The sequence below is a fragment of the Pogoniulus pusillus genome, chromosome 6 (assembly GCF_015220805.1).
Source record: "Pogoniulus pusillus isolate bPogPus1 chromosome 6, bPogPus1.pri, whole genome shotgun sequence".
NCBI lineage: Eukaryota > Metazoa > Chordata > Aves > Piciformes > Lybiidae > Pogoniulus > Pogoniulus pusillus.
The window spans coordinates 26068130-26087035 of NC_087269.1; the positions used below are offsets into that span (position 1 = coordinate 26068130).

Sequence of the window (18906 nt, forward strand, 5' to 3'; positions counted from 1 at the left end):
TGCTCCATTCCCTCAGTCCTGTCACTCCCTGATATCCTAAAAAGTCCCTCCCCAGCTTTTCTGGAGGCCTACTTCAGATCCTGGAAGGGCACAAGAAGGTCACCTGGGAGCCTCCTCTTCTCCAGACTCAACAGCCCCAACTCTTTCAGTCTGCCCTCACAGCAGAGCTGCTCCAGGCCTCTCAGCATCCTCCTGGCCCTTCTCTGGACACACTCCAGCATCTCCACATCCCTCTTGTCCCAGGGGCTCCAGAACTGGATGCAGTACTCCAGGTGGGGTCTCAGCAGAGCACAGTAGAGGGGGAGAATCACCTCCCTCACTCTGTTGGCCACACTTCTCCTGATGCAACCTAGGCTCTGCCTGGCTCTCCAGGCTGCAAGTGCACACTGCTGGCTCCTGTTGAGCTTCTCATCCACCAGCACCCTGAATTTCCTTTTCTAAGGGCTGCTCTCCAGCCAGGCACTGCCCAGCCTGGATTGGTGCTTGGCATTGCCTCGACTCAGATGCAGCACCTTGCACTTGGTCTTGTTGAACCTCATGAGGTTGGCTTGTGCCCACTTGTCCTGCATGTCCAGGTGCCTCTGGATGGCATCTCTGCCCTCCAGCCTGGCTGCTGTCACTTAGTGCCGTGGTCTAGTTGATTGGACAGGGCTGGATGCTAGGTTGGACTGGATGAGTGTGGAGGTCTCTTCCAACCTGGTTGATTCTATGATTCTACCTGTTCCCCACATCCTTCACCAGCTTTGTTACCCTTCTCTAGACATGCTCCAGCACCTCAATGTCCTTGAACTCAGTATTTGATGTGTGGCCTCAGCAGTGCCCTGTACAGTGACGTGATCAGCTCCCTGGTCCTGCTGGCCATGCAGTTGCTGAAACAGATTAGCACAGTCTGAATGGTTTGCAATATTACTGTACAAAAGACTTAGACCAAACCAACTCCTGCAAAAGGAACATAAAATGGGGCTGGATTTGTGAAGGACTTCTCTGCATGGAAACAAAATGTGTAGCTGTCTGAAGGCTGCTCTTATACATCACAATGCTATGGAATGCTGCTCAGTGGCAGTTGTAGGAACACAGTTCTAGACATGATCCCATTTGTCCTGGGGTGCTAAAGTTCTGCCTAAGGGCAAGGTATACAATCAGGTGATAACAAAGATGATCAGCGGGCAGCACCTTCCCTGTGGGGACAGGCTGACAGACTTGGGGCTGTTCCTGTTCAGCCTGGATAAAGAATGCCACAGAGATGCCTTAGAACAGCCTTCCAATACCCAAAGGGGGCCTACAAGAGGCTGGACTGGACGATATTGGAGGTCTCCTCCAACCTGGTTGATTCTGTGATTCTGGGACTTTTGACAAGAGCTTGTAGTGATAGGATAAGAGGGAATGGCTTTGAGCTGGAAGAGGGGAGGTTTAGACTGGAGATTAGGAAGAAGCTCTTTACAGTGAGGCTGGTGGGAGAGAGAGGAGATTAGGAAGAAATTCTTTCCACTGAGGGTGGTGAGACACTGGCACAGGTTGCCCATGGAGGTTGTGGATGGCCCCTCCCTGGAGGTGTTCAAGGCCAGGGTGGTTGAAGCCTTGAGCAAGCTGGCCAAGGTGGCATGGCAGGGGGTTGGAACTAGATGATCTCAAAGGTCCCCTCCAACCCAAACCATGCTATGATTCATATGATTCTGTGATTAGAAAGAGGAGCAATAGTGTCCAACCTTACAGGAAAGACAGCTTTCTCTTGAGGTGTCTGTATCAGCACAGCACTGAGTTTAACACAACATGATGTCAACAGAACATGGTGTTAACTTAAGAAGAAAGAAAAAATTCCCTTCTTAAAGTGACTGTAGGGTAACCAAAATATTACAGCCAGAAATGATTTTCCTAACTGAGTCCCTTTGTAACCTTTTTTGTTCAAATCTATCCTTGAGAAAATGCCACCTTCCTCCTTCACTTGCTTATTGCAATCTGGCATTTGTTTTCATGCAAATTTCTCTCACTTCTATAAAAAGCTAGATTATTCTCAAAGTGGTATATACATTTATTACATGAATTGGTAATGTTTTTGAGGCATAAAGTGAATGCAAGACTCACTGAAGTATTTTCTCTACTCAGCAGGCCACAAGGAATCTCATTTTTTCCTTGTTAATGAAACAAATCTGTTATTCAGTTTGTTTCCCATACAGAGCTTTATTCAAACTTCAATACAAATCAATATCCTTTTGTATTTCCCTATGTAGAATGAAGGCAGAATATGAGCCCATGGTGACAATACCCATGTCACACACAGCTTCTTGTTCAGGGCACTTCAGAAATGCTCATCCCCTCCCCCTTGGAGTTTCAACTCATTAACAAGTTAATACTAACCCATTTTTCATCTGAGGGGTTGCTGCACAGGCTGAGCCCTGGTACCTCACCATCTTTTCTTACCTGAATCACATAATCACAGAATTTCTTAGATTGGCAAAGCCCTTCAAGCTCCTTGAGTCCAATCATCAGTTTCACATTGACAAGTCCCTGACTAACCCAAACCCCTCAGCACAACATCTCATCACTATCAATCGCTATGCTTGGAAAAGACCACCAGGATCAGCCAGTCCAACCTTCATCCCAGCAGCCTTCATCACTACACCATAGCCTCAAGCACCACATCCACTCCTTTTGTGTGTGAGGGAGGTCTGTGTCACCTCCCTCATGCACAGATTGGGCCAACAGAGTGCTGCTGTCAGGATGAGCAATCTGCTCTTGGCAGTATCTCAACACCTGCTGAGACCAGGTCAGAAGTGACACCCAGCCACATGGTCATAGATAGCATCACCAGCTGCTGATTAAGGAAAGGTCAGACATACTTGCTGTCCTTGCAGCCCAGAGGAACAACAAATGCATCTCCTCAGCACCTTCTAACTCCAAAGAAAAGGAGACAGCAACAGAAGAAGGGCACACAGTCTCAAGTTGTGCTGGGGGAGGTATAGGCTGGATGTGAGGAGGAAGTTCTTCACTGAAGCACAGCCCTATGAGGAGAGTCTGAGAGAGCTGGGGGTGTGCAGCCTGGAGAAGAGGAGGCTCAGGGCAGACCTCATTGCTGTCTACAACTACCTGAAGGGAGGCTGTAGCCAGGTGGGGTTAGGCTCTGCTGCCAGGCACTCATCAACAGAACAAGGGGACACAGTCTCAAGCTGTGCCAGGGCAGGTCTAGGCTGGATGTTAGGAGGAAGTTGTTGTCAGAGAGAGTGATTGGCATTGGAATGGGCTGCCCAGGGAGGTGGTGGAGTCGCCGTCCCTGGAGGTGTTCAAGCAAAGCCTGGATGAGACACTTAGTGCCATGGTCTGGTTGACTGGTTAGGGCTGGGTGCTAGGTTGGGCTGGATGATCTTGGAGGTCTCTTCCAACCTGTTTGATTCTATGATTCTATGAACTGCACACAGCTGTCAGCTGAGAAGTCTTTTAGCAGCAGTTACATGAGGTAAACTCCAAAATTACCTTTTTCTCCCAAGGGAAAAAAGGAAATACTATTGGATCCAAACACTTCAAATGCTCCACTCAGATACTAAAGTTCAGTAAGAGATTATTTCTGGAGCCTCCTGACACTATCACCTCGCCATCGATCACAGTGGTCAGGCCAGCAGGGAGCAAATTAAGCAAAGGCTGAACCCACAGTCAAATACTGGGGAAAGGCAGGCAGAAAGGGCTTGTAGCTGTGAGCACACTTACAAAACCAGGGCCAAAATCAAATTCATAGAGCCTTTAAAACTAATGGCACAGCTAGATTAGAGCTCTAATCCACAAATCCACAACTGCTAGAGATTGCTGCAGAAAACACGTCACAGAATCACACAAAACATCCAGTGCTGAGAGACCTTAAAGATCATCCACTCCAACCCTCAACTCAGTGCTGAAGGGTCAACACTAAAACATGTCTTTACGTGCAAGGTCCACACACTGCTTCAACACTTCAAGGTACAGTGACTCCAGCATTGCCCTAGATAGACCATTTCAGTGTTTGGGTATCACAAAATCATAGAATCAAGCAGGTTGGAAGAGACCTCCAAGCTCATCCAGTCCAACCTAGCACCCAGCCCTGCCCAATCAACCAGACCATGGCACTAAGTGCCTCATCCAGGCTTTGCTTCAACACTTCCAGGCATGGCAACTCCACCACCTCCCTGGGACAAGTATTGGAAAAGCCACCAGACAGGACATCACCACTATTTTTTTCTGTCAGTCACTCCTGTGACGTAAAGAATGCATATCAGGTTTCCATACATTAAGTCTGGAGATGAAAAGGCTGAGGGGAGACCATGTTGGTCTCCACAACTCCCTGAAGGGAGATTGGAGTGAGGTGGAGTTGGTCTCTTTTCCCAAGAGATAGAAGGAGAGGAAAGGACTTGAAATTGTGCCAGGAGAAGTTTAGGTGGGACGTTAGGAAAAAATCCATTGTTGCATGAGTGGTCAGGGATTGGAACAGGCTGCCCAGGGAGGTGGTGGAGTCATCATACCTGGAGATGTTGAAGAAATGTGTGGACATGGCACTTTGGGACATTGTTTAATGGCCCTGGTAGTCTTAGGTTGAAGGTTGGAGCTGAGGATCTTTGAGATCTTTTCCAACTGAAACAGTTCTATGATTCTATGATAAATAAAATTATATCTTTACCTTCACCACTGGAATGAGAACCTCACCTCTACATTCAAAATTAAGTTGTGATTAAAAGGAAAAAAATCATTTATGGGGGTGTTGTAAAGGGAAGGGATAGAGAGGAAAATATATGCACCTCCTCATTCTGGCTCCCTAGCCAAATTTGAAGCAGTCAGTTGAAGTAAGTTTCTAAAGCTCCATCAGCTTTGCAGAAGCTGCATCACACTGCTCAATGGCATTTCCTTTCCATTATATGCATTTATGTGACCTGGTAACTTAATACCACAGACAGTCACTGAAAATGGGTAAATAAATTGATCTCCTCAGGGAAGCAAACATTCCTTACATATAAGGAAAAGCCTTTTAGAAACTCCTGACACCAGGTTATTTTTAATAACAATAAAGTGACATAGGACAATATTACCTGCACTCTACAACCTGGAAGGGGTGCAGAAGTGAGGTGAAAACCATGGAACAATAAAAACCTAAAAGCAATACCAGTGACACTCAGAAGGCCAGGAGGATGCTCAGAGGGCTGGAACAGCTCTGCCATGAGGACAGACTGAAAGAGTTTGGGCTGTTGGGTCTGGAGCACTAGATGGATAAAGATGGCTTGATGGCTGCACCCAAAGAGTGGCTGTCAATGGCTCCATGGCCAAGTGGAGGCCAGGGACAAGCAGAGTTCCTCAGGGATCAGTCCTGGCACCACTCTTGTTCAACATCTTTGTGGGTGCCATGGACAGAGGCATTGAGTGCAGCCTCAGCAAGTTTGCTGAACACACCAAGCTGGGTGGTGCAGCAGCCAGGCTGGAGGGCAGGGATCCATCCAGAGGGACCTGGACAGGGTGCAGAGGTGGGCACAAGCTAACCTCAGGAGGTTCAACACAACCAAGAGCAAGGTCCTGCATGTGGGTGGAGGCAATGCCAAGCACCAATGCAGGCTGGGCAGTGAGTGGCTGGAGAGCAGCCCTCAGGAGAGGGACTTGGGGGTGCTGGTGGAGGAGAAGCTCAACGTGAGCCAGCAGTGTGCACTTGCAGCCCAGAAAGCCAAGCAGAGCCTGGGCTGCATCAGGAGAAGTGTGGCCAACAGAGTGAGGGAGGTGATTCTCCCCCTCTGCTGTGCTCTGCTGAGACCCCACCTGGAGTACTGCATTCAGTTCTGGAGCCCCTGGGACAAGAGGAATGTGAAGATGCTGGAGTGTGTCCAGAGCAGGGCCAAGAGGATGCTGAGAGGGCTGCAGCAGCTCTGCTGTGAGGACAGACTGAAAGAGTTGGGGCTGTTGAGTGTGGAGAAGAGGAGGCTCCCAGGTGACTTTCTTGTGGCCTTCCAGCATCTGAAGGGGGCTTACAAAAAATCTGGGGAGGGACTTTTTAGGCTGATAAGGAGTGAAAGGATTGGGGGGAGAATGAAGCAAAGCTGGAGGTGGGGAGATTCAGGCTGGTCGTGAGGTGGAAGTTGTTCATGATGAGAGTTATTAGAGGCTGGAATCAGTTGCCCAGAGAGGTGGTTGAGGCCCCATGGCTGGAGGTGTTTAAGGCCAGGCTGGCTGAGGCTGTGGGCAGCCTGATGTAGGGTAGGATGTCCCTGTCTGTGGGAGGGGTGTTGGAACTGGATGATCCTTATGGTTCCTTCCAACCCTGACTGATTCTATGATTCTATGATGTTAGCATCACTTGCTGTGTCTGATTTTCTGGGAGAAGGACTTGGCAGTGGTAATTAATTCCAGAACTAAGCTATCCCTGAATTCCAGATTTCAGGAACTGAGGTTTTTTTTTCCCTGTTTTTTAAATATTATTTCATAGAATCATAGAATCAGTCAGGGTTGGAAGAGACCACAAGGATCATCCACTTCCAACCCCCCTGCCATGGGCAGGGACACCCTACCCTAGAGCAGAAACCTATGGTAGACCCCATTTATTAGACCCTACTTACTAGAATATCTATTTATCTAGTCCCCATTTCTTAGATGAATCTGATGTAGTAGTGATTGACCTTTCTTACTTCCTTATAGAAGTTACCTGAGGAGCAAGTTTTAGCTGAAGCTAACACATTTGGTGTTTTAATAAAGCTTTGAAAAGGCTTCATAACAATTATGGGTTTAAAACATTTGAGGAATTTGCTGGAGTGTTGTGGTGAAGACATTTTAATTCTGGAAGTGATAGCATTTGATTCATTCTGTTTTCCTCAGCTGGCAGAACTGAACCCACATATTTAGCACCCTAGAATCATAGACTCAGTCAGGATTGGAAGGGACCACAAGGAGCAGCCAGTTCCATCCCCCTGCCATGGGCAGGGACACCCTACCCTAGAGCAGGCTGCACACAGCCTCATCCAGCCTGGACTTAAACACCTCCAGGGATGGGACCTCAACCACCTCCCTGGGCAACCCATTCCAGCCTCTCACCACTCTCCTGCTGAACAACTTCCTCCTCATGTCCAGACTGAATGTCCTCATCTCCAGCTTTACTCCATTCCCCCTACTCCTGCCACTCCCTGAGAGCCTAAAACGTCTCTGTATATATAGATACATATATCGACACCACACTTATACGAGGTGCAGAGTAGCCAGGGACTGTTCCTGCTTTGTCCTATAACCTCTGAAGCCTCTTCAGCAAATCTGTTCTGCAATAGCCTGAGAGTGCAGAGAAGGGGTTTGTTAGTGCAGCTATCAAAGCAGACAGTATGTTAAAAGATAGGAAATGGGGAAAAGTCATCATTACAAGAATGTCTGGAAAGGAGCATTAGGCTTACATATGTCCACTGCTGTTCAAAGCACCTGTAGGGAATAGTAATACTAAATGTAGTGATTCTCTAGAAATGTCTGAATATTGCTCACTGGAACATGAGCCATGGACAGGTGAGAGTGCAGGAGCTCAGAAGTGCTGAGCTGAGATAAGGTGGAAGGTTGGAATGACCTTCGAGCATGGTGTAACAAACACAAACAGAGGTAAGGCTGGAGCCTGTAGTTTTCACCTCTCTCTGCTGACTGAGATTGCTTAGACACACTGCAGGTGTTGATGAGAGAATGTGAGTTAGCATAACTGGTATGGAATTTCTAACACAAGTACATGTAACCAGCTGCAGTTTAATGCAATCTGTAACCTCCTGATGAAAGGTATAAAAACACATGTTTGGAACGCAATAAACTGATTGGATTGGAGCTTGCTTACATTACGATTCGCCCTGTCTCTTATTTTCCTGAAGCCCATGGCATCCAGCCTGTGGCAAGCACCCTGAGAAATTGTTGGTCTTTTCCAGAGAGTAAGCTCAGAGGTTTAGCCTTAACTGAGCTTTCATGAGGTTATTTATCCCCATAGACAATTTGGAAAAATGCTCACTTTATCAAAACAATTTTATTCACACATCTCTGCCTTGGGTTACCCAGCCTAAGTGAAACCAGGATCTGTACAGTCCTCTTCAATGTCTTTATTGGTGATCTGGACCAGGAGATTGACTCCAGTATCAGTAAACTTGCAGATGACAGCAAGCTAAGAGCAGATATGGATCTGTTGGAAGATAGGAGAGCCCTGCAGAGAGACCTGGCCAGGCTGGATGGTTGGGTAGAGGCCAATGGGATGAGATTTAATAAGGCCAAGTGCAGGGTCCTATACTTCGGCCACAACAACCCCAAGCAGCACTACAGGCTGGGGCCAGAGTGGCTGAGAGCAGCCAGGCAGAGAGGGAGCTGGGGGTGCTGGTAGATAGAAGCTGAAGATGAGGCAGCAGTGTGCCCAGGTGGCCAGGAAAGCCAACAGCATCCTGGGCTGGATCAGGAGCAGTGTGGGCAGCAGGACAAGGGAAGTTCCTCTGCCCCTGTACTCAACACTGCTCAGGCCACACCTTGAGTGCTGTGTCCTCTGGGCTCCTAAGTTGAAGAGAGATGTTGAGGTGCTGGAAGGTGTGCAGAGGAGGGCATTAAAGGTGGGAAGGGTCCTGGAGCACAGCCCTGTGAGGAGAGGCTGAGGGATCTGGGGGTGTGCAGCCTGGAGAAGAGGAGGCTCAGGGCAGACCTCATTGCTGTCTGCAGCTCCCTGAAGGGAGGCTGTAGCCAGGTGGGGTTGGGCTCTACTGCCAGGCACCCAGCAACAGAAGAAGGGGACACAGTCTCAAGTTGTGCCAGGGCAGGTCTAGTCTGCATGTGAGGAGGAAGTTGTTGTCAGAGAGAGTGATTGGCATTGGAATGGGCTGCCCAGGGAGGTGGTGGAGTCGCCATGCCTGGAGGTGTTGTAGAAAAGGATGGGTGAAGCACTTAGTGCCATGGTCTGGTTAATTGGCCAGGGCTGGGTGCTAGGTTGGACTGGATGATCTTGGAGGTCTCTTCCAACCTGTTTGATTCTGTGATTCTATACAGGCAGGGCAGCCATCCCTCTAACACCATCATGACCTTTACCAATCAGCAATTTCAAATAAGGAAAACTTCTGTATTGTGTGGGAAAACACTTCACAGAGGAGCTATTCTTCTACTTGCACCTTAGTGTCACGGATGCTCACACATGGCAAGAATTGCCCTTTTTTCAGCATTCTCTGGAAGCCCCCATTACAGATAAGGATTGTGTTTAAAAGGTTCTACCTTATAGAGAAAGAAAAGCTCTTAAAAGAGAAGACTATGAAGGAAGACTCCTCTCTTGATCTTAAATCATTCCTCCTCTTTCACTTCAATAACAGGGATTTTCAACAGGATATTGTAAGCCTTAGCCTTCCATTCTGTACTTCTTGTCAAGGAACAGGATCCATACAGCAATTCCCATTTAGTTGAAATCAAATATGTAATTAGCAATTAAAAGAGACACCTCAACTTCTGGAGAGGACATGACTGGAGCCTGCATAAAGCAGACTCTAGTATTGATTTATGATGAGTCTATGAGGGAGGCAGAACAGAAGAAAAAAGGAAAAGGAAACACTTTTTTGTTTTCCACCCATAAATTTCTCCTCCCTTCTCCACAGCATTTTGTTATAGCTGAAGCAGCATGTCCACGGGACAAACTGTATCTAATAGCTACCTCCCTGGAGCTGTTCAAGGCCAGGTTGGATAGCAGCTTGAGCAACCAGGAAGGTGTGGAAGGAATCCCTGCCCATGGCAAGGGGGATTGGAAGTAGATGAGAGCTGGGCACACAGCAACCTGATGAAGTTCAACTTGGACAAGTGCAGAGTCCTGCATCTAGGGAGGAATTACAAACTCCACCAGTACAGGCTGGGAGGTGATCTGCTGGAAAGCAGCCCTATGGAGAGGGACCTGGGGGTCCTATGGATCACAAGTTACCCATGGCACAGCAATGTGCCCTTGTGGCCAAGAAGGCCAATGGGATCCTGGGGTGTATTGGGAAGAGTGTGTCCAGCAGATCAAGGGAGGTTCTCCTGCCCCTCTACTCTGCCCTGCTGAGACCTTATCCTGAATATTGTGTTCAGTTTGGGGCTCCCCAGTTGAAGAGGGACAGGGATCTACTGGAGAGGGTCCAGTGGAGGCCTACGAGAATGATGAGGGGACTGGAGGGCATGGCTTATGGGGAGAGGCTGAGGGACCTGGGGCTGCTTAGTCTGGAGAAGGGAAGACTTGGAGGGGATTTGATAGATGTTTATAAGTATCTGAGGGCTGGCCAGGAGCGGGGGACAGGCTCTGCTCACTGCTCCCTGGGATTGGACAAGGAGCAATTGGTGTAAATTGCAGCACAGGAGGTTCTGCCTCAACACAAGGGAGAATGTCTTTGCTCTAAGGGTCCCAGAGCACTGGCACAGGCTCCCCAGAGAGGTTGTGGAGTCTCCTTCTCTGGAGACTTTCACTTGCTGTCTGGATGTGTTCCTCTGTGCTCTGTGTTAGATGGTGTTGTCCTGCTTTGGCAGGGAGGTTGGACTTGATGATCTTCTTGGGTCCCTTTCAACCTCTAACATCCTGTGAGTCTGTGATCTTTAAAGTCCCTTCCAACCCAAACCATTCTGTGATTCTATAAAAATTAAGTTTCAGATGAGCTACTCTCTAATCTTCCTTGGATTAGACCTAGTTAGTTCAATAGGTCTGGGTTTCAATACACAAGATTAGTTTTAGAGAATAGAATAACTCAGCTCTGGTTTGAACTAGCAGAAACATACTTGGGTTAACCAGTGTCCTAGGAGATAAGATTGCAGAGGTAATATGCAGAGAAAAAACTCAAACCAAGTGCACACAAAATAAACTGGTCCTGTGTTTTCAATGGGTTTCTGTTTGTTTGTTTTTCCCAACTCCACCACCTATAAATCACACGAGGATAACTTCATCTCCAGGTCAGGTAGCAGCTTTTTGTGCTACCACAGCTGAGATCACTAAGGATATTTGGATTCACAGACTCTGCATTAGCCCAGAAATTCTGAAATCTGATTATCCTTTCACTCTGATATCAAAGGATCTATGACAAGTGGACAGTCTGGATAGTGGCCCCTGTTGCTCTAAAGCTTTTGCTCGCCAGAGAAATACTGACAAATGCAGCCTCCTAGATGAGGGAAAGTGAGCAAATACCCCAACAACACATGAATCTCATCATTGTAGTGATAAGAGCCATTTAAAGAAGTGAGAAAGTTATCTAAGCAATGAGCATGGGTAAGAAATTACTAAGCCTACAAGATGTGGACTCTCATGAAAGGCAACAGGATCTGATGGAAACAGCCACCACAGTTCATGCTCTGCCACAAAGTTATGCCCACATTTCTCACCAGGAAAACACCTAGCCAAAGACACTAGGCAAAGAAAATCCTGATGCATAGAATCACAGAAAGTCAGGGGCTGGTAGGGACCACAAAAGCTCATCTGGTCCAGCCCCACTGCCAGAGCAGGATCACCCAGAGCAGATCACACAGGAACACATCCAGACAGTTTGTGAATATGTCTAGAGAAGGAAACTCCACAACCCCCCTGAGCAGCCTGTTCCAGTGCTCTGTCACCCTCACAGGGAAAAAAAATTCTTCCTCAGGTTCACATGGAATCTCCCATGCCGCAACTTCCACCCATTGCCCCTTGTACTGTCACTGAGCATCACTGAGAATAGGTTGGCTCCATCCTCCTGGCACTCACCTCTTACCTATTTATAACCATGGTCACCCCTTAGTCATCTCTATGTCAAATCATAGAATCATAGAATAGAATCATAGAATCAACCAGATTGGAAGAGACCTCCAAGATCATCCAGTCCAACCTAGCACCCAGACCTAGCCAATCAACCAGACCATGGCACTAAGTGCCCCAGCCAGACTTGGCTTCAACACCTCCAGGCACGGTGACTCCACCACCTCCCTGGGCAGCCCATTCCAATGCCAATCACTCTCTCCAACAACTTCCTCCTAACAGCCAGCCTAGACCTGCCTTGGCACAATTTCAGGCTGTGTCCCCTTGTTCTGTTGCTGGCAGCCTAGCAGAAGAGACCAACTCCCACATGGATACAACCTCCCTTCAGGTAGTTGCAGATAGCAGTGAGATCTGCCCTGAGCCTCCTCTTCTCCAGGCTGCACACCCCCAGAACACCTGGTCAAAGAGAAAGAGAGAAAGAAGCTCCTATGAATGCATTTAATGCCTTGGATTTTTCTATCAAAAGAAGAAGGATACAGTCAGAAAACACAGGAGAAAATGGGCAACAAGAGGAGACCCTCTAGCCCATGATGCTCATTAAAAATACACAAGCTCCTGGTATCTTCATCTTCCATCAAACAGAGGTAAACAAAAAAGACACTCGGGTCATGCCTCTCCAAGGCAGTGGCTGCTGCCATACAGACACCAATCCAGCAATTCAGGGCCTTGAAAGCCCCAAGTCTAACTGCAAGAGCTCTACAGCTACTCTTCAGTTGGCTTGGACATAAAAGGAATGAGTTACATTTTTAACACTATGCCCTGTTGAGAGAATGCTGAAAAATGTTTTGATCTTTATAGAAGAGCTTTAATCTTCACCTCTAAATGAACAGAGCAGCAATAAAAAGTGAACAGAAAGGGATGGGGGCATGGATAGGACACTAGCTCCCACAAGAAATGAAACACCCAAGCAAGAAAACCAATGACACATTATATAAGCCTACTCTACTTTGCTCAGCCAGGTGAGGGACATTGTTGTTCTCTGGGTGACACAGTAATAAGTAACCTAATTTCCTGCAACTTTATTAAGCCATGTAGGAATTATAAAATCATAGAATCAGTCAGGGTTGGAAGGGACCACAAGGATCAGCCAGTTCCAAGCCCCCTGCCATGCCCAGGGACACCCTACCCTAGAGCAGGCTGCACACAGCCTCATCCAGCCTGGCCTGAAACACCTCCAGCCATGGGGCCTCAACCACCTCCCTGGGCAACCCATTCCAGCCTCTCACCACTCTCATCATGAACAACTTCCTCCTCATGGCCAGGCTGAGTCTCCCCACCTCCAGCTTTGCTCCATTCCCCCTAGTCCTGCCACTCCCTCACAGCCTCAAAAGTCCCTCCCCAGCTTTTGTTGAGGTCTCCTTCAGATGCTGGAAGGCCACAAGAAGGTCACCTGGGAGCCTCCTCTTCTCCAGACTCAACAGCCCCAACTCTTTCAGTCTGCCCTCACAGCAGAGCTGCTCCAGCCCTCTCAGCATCCTCCTGGCCCTGCTCTGGACACACTCCAGCATCTCCACATCCCTCTTGTCCCAGGGGCTCCAGAACTGGATGCAGTACTTCAGGTGAGGTCTCACCAGAGCACAGCAGAGGGGGAGAATCACCCCCCTGGCCCTGCTGGCTACACTTCTCCTGCTGCAGTCCAGGCTCTGCTTGGCTTTCTGGGCTGCAAGTGCACACTGCTGGCTCCTGTTGAGCTTCTTGTCCAGCAGCACCCCCAAGTCCCTCTCCTGAGGGCTGCTCTCCAGCCACTCACTGCCCAGCCTGCATTGGTGCTTGGCATTGCCTCCAGCCACATGCAGGACCTTGCTCTTGGTTGTGTTGACCCTCAGGAGGTTGGCTTGTGCCCACCTCTGCAGCCTGTCCAGTTCCCTCTGGATGGATCCCTGCCCTCCAGCCTGGCTGCTGCACCACACAGCTTGGTGTGTTCAGCAAACTTGTTGAGGCTGCACTCAGTGCCTCTGTCCATGGCACCCACAAAGATGTTGAACAAACTGGTGCCAGGACTGACCCCTGAGGGACTCTGCTTGTCCCTGGCCTGCACTTGGCCATGGAGCCATTGACAGCCACTCTTTGGGTGTGGCCATCAAGCCAGTTCTTTATCCATCTCGTGGCCCACCCATCAAACCCATGTGTCACCAGCTTGGAGACCAGGATGTGGTGTGGGACAGTGTCAAAGACCTTGTTCAGGTCCAGGTAAATGACATCAGTTGCTCACTCCTCATCTAGTAATGCTGTGACCTGCTCATAGAAGGCCACCAGGTTTGTTAGGCAGGATTTGCCCTTGGTGCATCCATGCTGACTGTACCCTGTCACCTCTTCACTATTCTCTTATCTCAGCAGTGCCTTCAGGAGGATCTGCTCCATGATCTTACTGGGCACAGAGGTGAGACTGACTGGCCTGGAGTTCCCTGGCTGCTCCTTCCTACCCTTTTTGAAAATGGGAGTTCTGTTTCCCCTTTTCCAGTCAGTGGGGACTGCACCAGACTGCCACCACTTTTAGAACAGAACAGAGAGGGGTTTAACAGCTTCATCTGCCAGCAACCTCATCTATACTTCAAGGGCTCAAGAAGCCAAATGCATAATGACAAGAGCAGGTCAAAATCTGGGACAAATTGAAAATGTAGCCATGAAAAGATGGACAACTGCTGATTTGGTATGAGAAAGGACACCTGTCCTTAATAACCAAGAAACTTTTCTTCTTGCTTTCTTCACACAAACCAAATCCTTCAAGGTTCCTAGGTTGTAACTATGAAAGAGAACAGCAGTGCTTGTAACCAGCACTGGGGCATTTATACTGAACTCTTTAATATGAACATCCATGGCAGATAAAAATAAAAATTAATGCTAGTGACTCTAATATTTTATTTTCCTCTGCCCTACCATACATCTAAGAATCCCAAGACACCTTTTCAGAAGACAAAATTTATTACCCACACTAAATCACTTGGCTACAGACATATAAAATTATATCTGTTCTAATGATACACCAAGCTACCCACTGCATACATCATTGAACCAGGAAAACTGCATTTCCTTCTGTAGTGTTCCCCAACATGGGATCACAGAATCAACCAGGTTGGAAGAGACCTCCAAGATCATCCAGTCCAACCTATCACCCAGCCCTGTCCAATCAACCAGACCATGGCACTAAGTGCTTCACCCATCCTTTTCTTGAACACCTCCAGGCACAGTGACTCCACCACCTCCCTGGGCAGCCCATTCCAATGCCAATCACTCTCTCTGACAACAACTTCCTCCTAACATCCAGCCTAGACCTGCCCTGGCACAACTTGAGACTGTATCCCCTTGTTCTGTTGCTGCTTGCCTGGCAGAAGAGCCCAACCCCACCTGGCTACAGCCTCCCTTCAGGTACTTGTAGACAGCAATGAGGTCTGCCCTGAGCCTCCTCTTCTGCAGGCTGCACACCCCCAGCTCCCTCAGCCTCTCCTCACAGGGCTCTGCTCCAGGCCCCTCACCAGCATTGCTGCCCTTCTCTCAACACCTTCCAGCACCTCAACATCTCTCTTCAACTGAGGAGCCCACAACTGGACACAGCACTCAAGATGTGGCCTGACCAGTGTTGAGTACAGGGGCAGAAGAACCTCCCTTGTCCTGCTGCCCACACTGCTCCTGGGCCATCCCAGGATGCCATTGGCTCTCCTGCCCACCTGGGCACACTGCTGCCTCATCTTCAGCTACTATCTACTAGTAGCCTCAGGTACTCCCTAGCCCTTTCTTCCTGGCTGCTCTCAGCCACTCTGCCCCCAGCCTGTAGTGCTGCTTGGGGTTGCTGTGGCCAAAGTGTAGAACCCTGCACTTGGCCTTGTTCAATCTCATCCCCTTGGCCTTGGCACCCATCCAGCCTGGCCAGGTCCCTCTGCAGGGCTCTCCTACCCTCCAACAGCTCCACACCTGCTTCTAGCTTGATGTCATCTGCAAACTTACTTATGATGAACATCTTCTGAGGTGAGAATTTAGTACAAATTGATTCCTCATATTTTAGTACAGCCTCTTGCCTCAGCTACCACTATTCTGAAACTGTTGAATTCAGAACCTGCTGAAGTGAAGAATCAAGTCTATTGGCACTTAGTAGGGCCTCTGGCTATATGCACTCACAGGAGTAGAAAGATAAAACAAGTTTCCTCTCATTAGCAAGTACAAAATGCTTCAAACCTAATTTCATGATCAGAAAATAATTTTTTTCTCTTTAAAAACTGTCATAGGGAAAATCCATTTGGAAGTGTGGTCAATATGTCAAGGGAAGGAAATGATGTGCAGAAAAAGCTGCAAGAGCTTGCACTGCTTCTGACTTGGCTCTTCAGGAGTAGATTCTTTGAGGGTGGCAGATGTAAATTATGTTTCACTAACTGACAATTACTTTTTTTTTGTTCATGTATTTCATAAAATTAGAAAGATGGAGGTGACAACCACAGCACATAAAAATTCCCCAGTATCACATTTTTAGATTAACCAGCTCATAATTTCCTATGCAAGGGAGAGAGATCTCTCTTTGTGGATAACCTTCATATGTCTTGTGCAACACTTCACACATTACGAGCCACCAGTGGAATCATAGAATGGTTTACATTGGAAGGGACCTCAAAGACCATTCAGTTCCAAACCCCTGCCATAGGCAGGGGCACCTCCCATTGGAACAGGTTGCTCAAGGCCTCATCTGACCTGGCTCTGAACACTTACAGGGAGGAAGCAGCCACAACCTCCTTGGGCAACCTATGCCAGTGTCTCACCACCTTCACTGTAAAGAACCCTTTCCTGACTGTCCAGGGGTACCCCAAATCCCTCTCGTCTCCCTCTCACTCCATCGGTTTGAATGGGAGAAGAAAGATGCAAAACCTGCTTCCCCCTGCCCTGCCCTGCAGGCTTGAAGCGGGGCAGCAAAAGCTGCCTTTCTGCATGTGGGCTGACCCGTGTGGAAGCCTGCGCTGGAATTGGAGTGGTGGTTGGCTGGGTTGTTGCACCCAGTGTAAATGGTAAATGGACACTTTGTCTAGAAAAAGGATAAATAGAGCAAGGGTTCCTGCCTTGAGAGTTCCTGCTTTGAGAGTTTCTGTTTTGAAAGAGCTTCTGCCTTAACAGAGTGCCTGGCAGGACAGGTTCCTGCCACGACTGGACCGTGCCCACCTTTAGATGGCTCCTACCTTTTGTATGGCTCTTGGTTTTATCCTATCTCTGCTTTTGGATGGTTCTCCCCACTTTGCACCCTTCTGTGCAGACCTGCAGGCTTGGCAAGCCCTGGGGTCCTTTGAGAGAGATCTAGCAGCATCTGGACCACCTTTTCTCAGATCCCAGCAGTAGCCAACTTCTTGGCTGCCTCCCAGATTGGGAAGACCCTAACAGTTTTGTCTCTCCCCTGCCGTCTGAAGGCAACATCATTCCATGACCATCCCACTGGGGAAGAAGTGCTCGAGACATTTCTGAGTTTGGCAGCTCTGCCACTCACCTAAAGGCTTCTGCAGCGTGGATCTCTATGATTGGATATTGCCTGCAGCATCAGAAGGCTGCTCCTGCAGAGGACCCCAGCAAGAGATCATTGCCCAATGCCTACCTCACCTTTGTGAGTAAAGCCTGCTGCTCCCTTAATCTTCTGCTCAGCCTGACAGTGGGGTAAAGCTGTGTTTATGGCTTAGCCTTTTCCATTTCCTGACTTCCTAAATATCTAAATTTATCTATAATATCCTTTTGGAAGAAATTCCTGAGTGAACTGAATCTGTTAATAAACTAAACTAATGTTTGTATATAGTTTGGGGGCAGGGTTCCAGGAAAATAAAAATAATTCTGTTTTTTATAATTCTTGACTTGGCCACGTTCATTCCCTGCTGTCGCAGAGGGGTATTCTGCCACCTACGCCGATTGTGGTGGAGGGGAGAAATTAATTGGTGCAAGATAATATTCTATAAAAATATATATCTATTAACTTCAATATTCTGAACTCTCACCACCTCCAACCACTGTATTTTAATATTAAAAGAATCCACACAGTTATGAAAGACATTCTAGGATTAATACCAAACCATAACTTATTAATAACTAGCAAACAATCCAGACTATAAGCAGAGTTTCCCCACAGCAAATACTGCTTGGGGTCTATATGTTGCTTGCCCAGCAGGTGGGCTGAAAGTTCTTTCTGCTCTACGGCAGGAGGCAATAGAAATTACAGAGGCATTAAAGCATTTACTCACAAATTCTTATTACTTATCAATCACCCTCTGGGGCTACGTCACAGCCTATTGCTAGTCTCCTAACTTCAGGGGACTCTGCCTGTGGACTTTGAAGCTGGACTCCTCCCGGCTTCAGGGGAAAGGATGAATCTTCCTGGCTTCTGGAGAAAGGACAGTCTCTGACCTTGTTCTCCTGGCAAAGGATGCAATCTCTGCCCTTGTCTTCTGGCTTCTTCTGGATGCTCTGTCCAGGGATTCTTAGGCAGGACCTCAAGTGCAGAGAGAGTATGATGCCATGCAGTCTGAGCACGGTCTCACGCTGGCCACAGAGGCCAATTGCGTGCAGACAGTTGGGGTCTGCTCCTGGTAACTCAGTGGCAGTGGTGCACACCAGGCAATGATAAGGCAGCAGGAGTGCAATAGGGTGCATGGCTGCATGGGAGACTGGGCTCCATAGGTAAAGGCTGGCAATACAGGACCTGATAACTCACCACAGTGGTGTGCAAGTGTGCACAGCTGGCTGGGAGACTATGGGAGATTCTGTGTCCGTAATAACAGCACAGCAAACAGGCAGGCAGGCAGGCATAAACAAAAGCAGTGCTGGTCTGTCTAAGCCTAATAATGAACAAGTGAGCGAGCACTTTGTTTACCTGTGTGCCTCTGTTTATCAAATGTGGGCCAAGATTAATGGCCCTTTGGACACTAGAATGACCAATCAGGTTGGCAGTCAGCCAACCTTACCATTATAGGGAAAAGCCACAGGCCTGGGCCTCTCAAATATGGGGATAGCATGGGCCTAGCACCCAGTAAGCAGGAGCTGGTTGCATGGGCTTACACAAACATGTTTTCACAATCAGGGGTCCTGGGCAGGCCAGAGATTATGGCACCAGGTTTGTTATGCCCCTTTGCGTTTGCTTATGTGTTTACCACTGGTGCAGGCAGAAAAAACATGTCCAGGCAAGCCAAGGCATATGTAAGCCTATTTTCAGGCCTACAGGCCCTCCACAACACCTGCCT

General features: G+C 48.2%; 1 protein-coding gene across 8 annotated transcripts in view; it reads right to left on the reverse strand.

Annotated features, from left to right (window-relative positions):
- Positions 1–18906, reverse strand: part of PCDH15 (protocadherin related 15) — a 1224756-nt gene that overhangs the window by 772898 nt on the left and 432952 nt on the right. The window lies entirely within an intron of this gene.